This window comes from Garra rufa, chromosome 6 (genome assembly GCF_049309525.1).
Source record: "Garra rufa chromosome 6, GarRuf1.0, whole genome shotgun sequence".
Lineage (NCBI taxonomy): Eukaryota > Metazoa > Chordata > Actinopteri > Cypriniformes > Cyprinidae > Garra > Garra rufa.
Genome location: NC_133366.1, coordinates 43,213,156 through 43,221,414, shown reverse-complemented (window position 1 = coordinate 43,221,414; position 8,259 = coordinate 43,213,156). Strand labels below are relative to the sequence as shown.

General features: G+C 33.4%; 1 long non-coding RNA gene across 1 annotated transcript; it reads right to left on the bottom strand.

Moving 5' to 3' along the window:
• Positions 1–6,343: 6,343 nt before the first annotated feature.
• Positions 6,344–7,884, bottom strand: LOC141336048 (uncharacterized). Its single transcript, XR_012355680.1, has 4 exons — positions 7,747–7,884; positions 7,545–7,639; positions 7,357–7,455; positions 6,344–6,967 (listed from the first exon to the last, which is right to left on the bottom strand). It is a non-coding gene; the product is annotated as an uncharacterized lncRNA (long non-coding RNA).
• Positions 7,885–8,259: the final 375 nt, after the last annotated feature.

Here is an 8,259-nt window from a genome sequence, read left to right as displayed (position 1 = left end):
CCTCTCACTTGGGCATAAACCCACACACATATCCACGGAGAGAGTTCATTCTGCATCATGGTCCAAACAACCTTTCAACAAGACTTGCACCTTCAAACTGGCTCACTGGTTTCAGAAACAAACTCCCTGGGTTGTCTGCTCCGCGGCTGTCTCAGCGGGTGAGAGGAGCTTCTGAAAGCTGCACAGACTTCAACAAAGCATCTCGTACACTCGCAAGACAAGCAACACCATCTGCATGTGACAGACCCGCGGCCAGACATCCACTGGACCCCCTCTGATTTCAGGCCCTTTTCATTTCGGCTCAGCACAACTTCAGAATATTACACAAATCCCCGTCAGAACAACACCTGCCAGTGTTTACAAAAGGAATATTCCAAGTTAAATATGTAAAGTCAACATAAAATCACAGTTGGACTCATTTTTACTTTATAGTTAGGATGTTCAACACCGGAACTTGACTGGATTGTGAAAAGTGAGCGTTCCATACAAGAGTTTGCAACCAACTGTAGAGAACAACTTGATCACAATAAGGTCAGGAATGTGTATTAAGAAAGTAAATGACATAGGGCTGGATGATTACCCTGCTGAAAAAAAACAGCTAAAACCAGCCTGGTCGTAGCTGGTTTAAGCTGGAAGTAGCTGGTTTTAGCTGGTCTCCCAGGCTGGTCAGGCTGGTTTTAGCTGGTGGTTTTCCAGCCTGACCAGCTAAGACCAGCCTAACCAGGCTAGGAAACTGGCCAAAACCCCTCTAAAACCAGCCTGCTGAACAGCTATGAACAGCTAAAACCAGGCTGGTTGACCAGCTAAAACCAGCCAACCAGCCTTCACCAGGGTAATCTTAACGAAACGGAAATTCAGAAATTCTAACCTACGTAATTTTTCCATGTTGGTTATTTTTTTTTTTTTATTATTCTGTTAATACCACTTAAAAATAACCACCGCGTGGTTAGTCATGTGACTCCACCATATCCAGTCAGGGTTTTCCCGCGGAATCGGGCTACTTTACCACTGTTGCCGTGAGTTAGAGTGAAGTGACCCCAATAATGTGATATTTAGCCCTGGAATATGAATTTTACAAGGGGAATCCTGCCAAAAAATGTGTATTTTACCGCTCTCTAAACGTGATTGGGCTAGTTTTGGGTAGCAATTGGGTGGGTTTTGTTGTGAAAACCTGGCAACCCTGAGTTGGGGGCATTGAAGCAACATGAAGTCAAATGTAAACACTGCAGAAGTACAGTTTCACATAGAACGTGTTTTTCTATTCCAATGCACTACTTTTTCATTATTCTTCTATGTAAATACATGCTAGAGGGACTCATATGCAACTATTACAGAAACGCTCACTGATGCTTTCAGAACGAAACACGGTGCATTAAGACCAGGGGGTGAAAACTGTTGGAATTTGAATATTAGGTTAAATTTAACTTATTTTGTCTCCTGGGAAACATGCAAGTATCTTCTGTAGCTTCTGAAGGGCAGTACTAAATCAAAAGAAAAAATTGGATATTTAGGCAAAATAAGAAAAATGTACACATTTTCATTCTGTTCAAAAGTTTACACCCCCGGCTCTTAATGCATTGTGTTTTCTTTTGAAGCATTAGTGAACATTTGAACCTTCTGTAATAGTTGCATATGAGTCCCTCAGTTGTCCTCAGTGTAAAAAAAAAAGATCTCAAAATTATACAGTCATTGTTGGAAAGGGTTCAAATACTGTACACAAACATGCTGAAAAAACAATGAATTTGTGGAACCTTAAGGATTTTTCTGAAGAACAGCAGGCAGTTCAGGACAAACAAGGGACTCATAAACAACTATCACTAACAAAAACAGCTGTGGATGATTCAGGTAACAACACAATATTAAGAATCAAATGTATGTAAACTTTTGAACAGGGTAATTTTTATAAATTGAAGTATTATTTTCTCTTTCGGACTATATGCATATATGTGATATATCTTATTCAAGTTAGTACTAAATATATATATATATATATATATATAAAAAAAAAAAAAAAAAACAAAAAAAAAAAACATGCATTTTGTATGATCCCTCTTATTTTGGTAAAATAATTAACATTGTGCAGATTCTGCAAGGTGTATGTAAACTTTTGACCTGAACTGTAATTATAAAAAATGACCTCATAAAGGTAAAAAAAAAAAAAAATGTGATGATAATAATAATAATTGAAATAAGTCAGGTTGGGTTCTTTAAGATAAAAAGAAGAAGAAATTACTTGTTTTTTTTTAGCAAGCATACATGAAACTGTTTCTTTTTTTATTTTAAATAAATGCAGTTCTTGTCAACTTATTTTCATTCCTGAAATAATCTTGGAGAAATGCATCACACTTTCCACAAACATATAGGCAGAACAACCTTTATTTCTTTTTCTTTTTTTCTTTTTAATAAACTGTGATAAAAATAAAAATGTTTCTTGAGCTCCAAATCAGCATAATACAATTATAATTATAAAAATAAACGCAGCTTTGGTGAACATAAGAAACCTCTTTCAGAAACAAAAAACACTGCAAAAAATACTTTTCTCACTTCGATTTTTCCAGCCAAATTCTAAAAATTATTATATCGAGAAGGTTTTTCTAGACAAGTAAAAATTATTGTCTTGTTTTCAGAAAAAACAAGGCAAAATTAAGTGTGTTTTTGCTTAAAACAAGCTAAATAATCTGCCAGTAGGGTAAGAAAAATAATCTTGTTTTCTTTTTGTAATAAGATTTTTTTTTTCTTACCCTATTGGCAGATTATTTTGCTTGTTCTAAGCAAAAACTCACTTAATTTTGACTTGGTTTTTTTTTCTGAAAACAAGAAAATAATTTTTACTTGTTTAGAAAATCCTTCTGATTTAAGAATTTTTAGATATTTTGGCTGGAAACAAGACAAAAAATCTAAGTAAGAAAAGCATTTTTTGCAGTGTGCAAACGGTAGAGTTATGTTTCATAGTACTTGTGCTTTGACATAAAAGAAACCACATGATACACGTTAGATAGCACAATCCCACATATACACATTTTAATATTTTGATTATAAGCCAGAGAGACATACAGGGCACTCTACAGACAGCACACACCTACAGGACACACACACACACACACACACACACACACACACACACACACACACACACACACACACACACACACACACACACACACACACACCAGAAGAATATACTCACACTCATATAGCAGGAAAGGCAAAAACACAGTATACCTCAGGGCCTTTGCCTTTCACACACACAGTTCACTGGAGGCAGTGCAGTTCTGTAGTCAAGGGCACAGGAACGACTCGAACTCTGCCTGCAGTGTTGCTCCCCTGTGGTCATCTCCAACATTTTGCATGGGAAACCAGAGACATCCCAAACAGAGAGTGTGCGCTTGTGCTATTGTCTCCCGTTAGCAAGGAGACGCCGCTGTGAATGTGAGATTGTTCAGAGTCGACGGTCGTGCCATCACAATGCAAAGCAAACAATTGTCTCTCTCTCTCGCTCTTACGGTCTTAAAATTATGCGGTGTTGATTATTTTAGATGTCTCCCATGGCTGCTAGCATTACACATGCACACATCAAGATCATTTGCCGGTACTCTGGAGCTTTGCCGGAGCATACTATTCATAAACTAGCCTGTGACCCGGAGGTTAGCGAGAACATCACGGGCACACATACACAAACAAACTTGCCTCATGAGTTTCTAGAATTCATATATGCACCCAAAGGGCACATTTAACATCCACAAACAGTCACCACTCAGAGCAAAGGTTCTTTAACTCATGAAGAAAGTTGGAAATAGGAACTAATGTGAGCTTGTTGATCCTGCTCTCCTGCTATAGATACAGTACACTGAAATAAAAGCCACTAATGGTTTAAAAAGCAAAGGTCAAACTCTAGCAAAACTTAGCGGCCATTTTAAGCGACAAGAGTGGATGCCATATGGATGCATTTTAATGCCATCTCTGCATTAAACTTATCCCCAAGCTATGATGTTTTGCAACATACAGTGGCATTGATGAGAGAAAAGCTATACTTAGAGTTTTGGTGCTAAAACGAGCAAAAACAACTGACTTCTGTATCCACAGTGTTATAGCAAAGCCATTCGGTTTGCCAAGAAAAGCTGTAATTAGGTTGGCAATTAACCTCACTATAAAATGCAGTTTATGATTATTGCAATCCCAGTCCAGCGAACTTAATACAATGAACAATAATGAATATTAAAAGATACATTATTTCATAAAACAGATATTTAATACTTCTAAGTTCAATATATGCACTACTAGTCAAAGGTTTTTGAACAGCAAGATTTTTATTGTTTTTTAAAGAAGTCTCTTCTGCTCACCAAGCCTGTATTTATTTAATCCAAAAAAAAATGTCAAATTTTGAAATACTTTTACTATTTAAAATAACTGTTTTCTATTTCAATATATTTTAAAATGTAATTTATTTTGTGATTTCAAAGCTGAATTTTTGCAGTCACATGATCCTTCAGAAATCATTCTAACATTCTGATTGGCTGAAAAAGAATAAATAAATACAGACTTCAGGCTTTTGAGTTATATATTGTAAAATGCTACAAAAGCTTTTTATTTCAGATAAATGCTTTGGATCTTTTATCAAGGAATCCTGAAAACAAACTGTACTCAACTATTTTAAATACTGATAATAATAATAATAATAAATAATTTTTGAACAGCAAATCATCATATTACACTGAAGAAAGTAACAATTCAACCCTTTTTATCTAAATTTATTGTACGAAAAAAAATATTGATTCGATTTCTAAAGGATCATGTGACACTGAAGACTGAAGTAATGATGCTGAAACTTGAGCTTTGATCACAGGAATAAATTACATTTTAAAATATATTCAAACAGAAAGCAGTTATTTTAAATAGTAAAACTATTTCAGAATATTACTGCTTTTGCTGTATCAAAAAAAGAGAGACTTCTTTAAAAAACATTTTTACAAAAAAATTTTACTGTCCAAGAACGTTTGACTAGTAGTGTATTAATATTAGTCTTAGTTTTAGTCATTTTAGGTCCAGAGAGGACTTTTCCACTTATTTTTTCCTTGAAAATGCTAGTCAGTGTTATCACATCAGACTAAAACTTATTGACTTTGCTCCCACATGGTATAACAACCTCCCAAAAATATTTCGGTTTTTGTTACACTTGTGGTGTTTCAGGCACACAAATATTTGCTTAAAATGTTCTTGTTACACTATATTATTAACAAATATTGGTTTCTGTTTATCAACTTGTTTCCTTTCAGTTAGCAATTAGGTTTTGTATTTCTTTTTAGAAATGATTGATCACAGGCCTCATTGATCTGAGCTTATGCACCACAGTTTTGGAGTGAACATTCCCAAAGTTATCCAGAAATAAAATATTTTTTACTCAAAAACTGAGTTGCTATGCTCAGTTCAATGAGGCCTATGATCAATCAGTTCCAAAAAAGAAATAAAAAATCTGTGTTCATTGAAAAATGAATTACGAAAAGATTGAATCCAAGATATGGTGATAATATAGCATAATAAGAGATTTTCAAGCAATTAAAAACAACACAGGTCATTTTGACCGTGAACAGTTTAAGTTTTTTGTCTAATATTTACATTTTATTTTATTTCTCAGTTTTTAAAAAAAACTGACTGATTGAAATACTGATTTCTATTTAGGCTTAGCAATTTTAGTACTTGAACTTTTTAATTAATTTAACTTAATTTTAATTCAGGCAGTTGCCAAGTTTTTTTTGTTGTTGTTGTTTTTTTAACCCTCATGTTGTGTTAAATAAATAAAATAAAATAAAATAAAATACAATCAAATTTCTTGTTACGCTATATTATAAACAAATATTGGTTTCTATCTTTTTATTAACTTGTTTTCTAAAAAAAATAAATAAATGCATAAAATTAAATACTGATTTAGCCACTGTGTATGAGCAGTGTTGTGCATTATATATATATATATATATATATATATATATATATATATATATACACTGTAAAAAATATGATGTGCTATCTACTTAAAAAAAATATGGTAACAATATTACACGTATTATTTTTAAGCAGTTTTTAAGGCCAGATTTTTTTAAGTAGAATTTACTTGAAGAAATCATGTAAAAAATCCTAAATTATTTAGCCAAACACATGATGATTTTAATATTATTAGTAGAATGAGCTTTTTTATTTTAAGCAAATAAAACACAAGTTACTCATATTTATTAAGACAAATTACTTAATAATAATAATAATAATATATATATATATATATAATATATATAAAAAAAAAACATTTTATAAAGAAATAAATACATAATGCATTTTTGGTGTTAAACATGCTTTTATTCAATATTCAACTTGTATCAAAATTGTAAACGCTATCAGTAAAATTGTCTTTGAAACAGCCGTTTTAAGATCTGAAAAACGTAAATAATTTGACAATTTATGTCATCTTGAATATTGCATATTTAAAATCTTAAATTCTACATTCTTGACAAAACCTGGCCGAACTTGTGTATAGAATAGATCACATAAAATCAGTTAATCTGTTGTTGAACAAGCTGCTGAATGATCTCAAAACCTAAATCAATCAATCACAGCTGGGCATTTTCACCAAAACTTGGTAACATGAGCTCACTTCACTTCACAATGAAATTTGTCTCTCAAAATTTAACACAAGTTTGTTTTCGAGTGATTGTAATTTGGGGGAAAACTTGTATACGTCCAGTTCCAAGAAAAGCTTCTGAAAGGCCTCGAGTGTGTGCCTCAGTTGTTTGGGATAGGTGAGGTTTAGTGCATATGTGAGTCCAAGAAGAATTGCGTAGGCTCTAGCCAGATTTCTCAAGCCAGCCATGACTTGTGCACCCTTCAAGACAATGCTGAAGTACTCCTGGTCATCCTTCTTGCAGACAGCAAATTTCATCACGTGCTGCAGGAGAATTTGCTGCACATCCTCATTGTCACACTGTAAAATAAACAGTGTATTTTATTAAGAAGGTCTGTTATACAGTTATGTGTGCAAGATATTCAAAAATGTTACTCCATTTCTAGATTCATATTTCTGTAACACTGTAAAACTAAAAACCCAAAATGTGTTTCAGTGGACTGTGAAGACTGAAACTACAAAAAACTCAAGTATAGTATGACTTATGACAGACAAGATGTTTTCAGAAATCTTTGCAATGCTATTTTATTGCATTTATATAGCTGACACTAAGTTTTTGTAAACAAACCATGTTTACATGAGGAAAGTAGTCATGTTTAAGCAGTATTTCTCATTTTGTAAAGAAAAACAAAAATGTTAAATGCAGTTTTCTTAAACAATAAACATCTGAAGTAGTTTTAGACACTTACACTGTACTCCTGGATAAGGTCTTCCTCCTTTTCACCTAGGTAATTGACCAAGCAACGGAGGACAACATCTCTTGTCTCTTCTATGTCTTGATGTGGTGTCTCAGGCAACACAAGTGTAGAAATTAGTAATATTACCCAATAATAATGAAAAATACCAATCAAATAATAATAAAAAATAATCAAAATACCTGCTGAAAGGCACCCATTTTCTTCTTCAAAATCTGCCCAAGCGTTCCTCCTTTGCAGGAAAATATTGTGAAAAGTATCTAAATTCTTCATTAATCTAAAAAATGAATCACACAAACACTGATTAGAAATATGTTCAGTTGACAACCACATTATTATCTGAGATGGTGTTAAATTACTATACAGAAAATTCAAAATTTCTACCTGGAGAACGTCAAACAGAGCAGGCCAGCGACCTTTAAATTTTATTCTTTGTGGACATACCTGAGATTCCTTCGTGAACACTAATGCCTTATTTACCGCAAAGATGTTTGTATTTTTTGAACGTTGTTTTGCTTCTATGGCTCTATGGCTTTTGCGACTTGCTTTGTGTGAGAGGGCGCCCTCTAACGTCGAGTATGAATGAGAAATTGAAAATAACGCCGGTAAAATCTAATCCTTTTTACAATTTGAAGCGAATATATAAGCACAGAAATACTCTTAGAAGTTTTTTAAGTTTAATCATAAAAACTGACCAGTATCTTGTTTGATGCATGGCCACAATTATTTTGCTTTGTGCATTGTAGCCTCTGAAAGTGCATGTGAGGAGTTTTATGAGCTAGATATCAAATTACGGTTCCTATATTTACATCAAATTACATCGCATAGTTGGATACCTTTATTTAAAAAAGAATAAATTCGACGTGGTCATTGTTCCAGCCAGCCAAAATTATCACT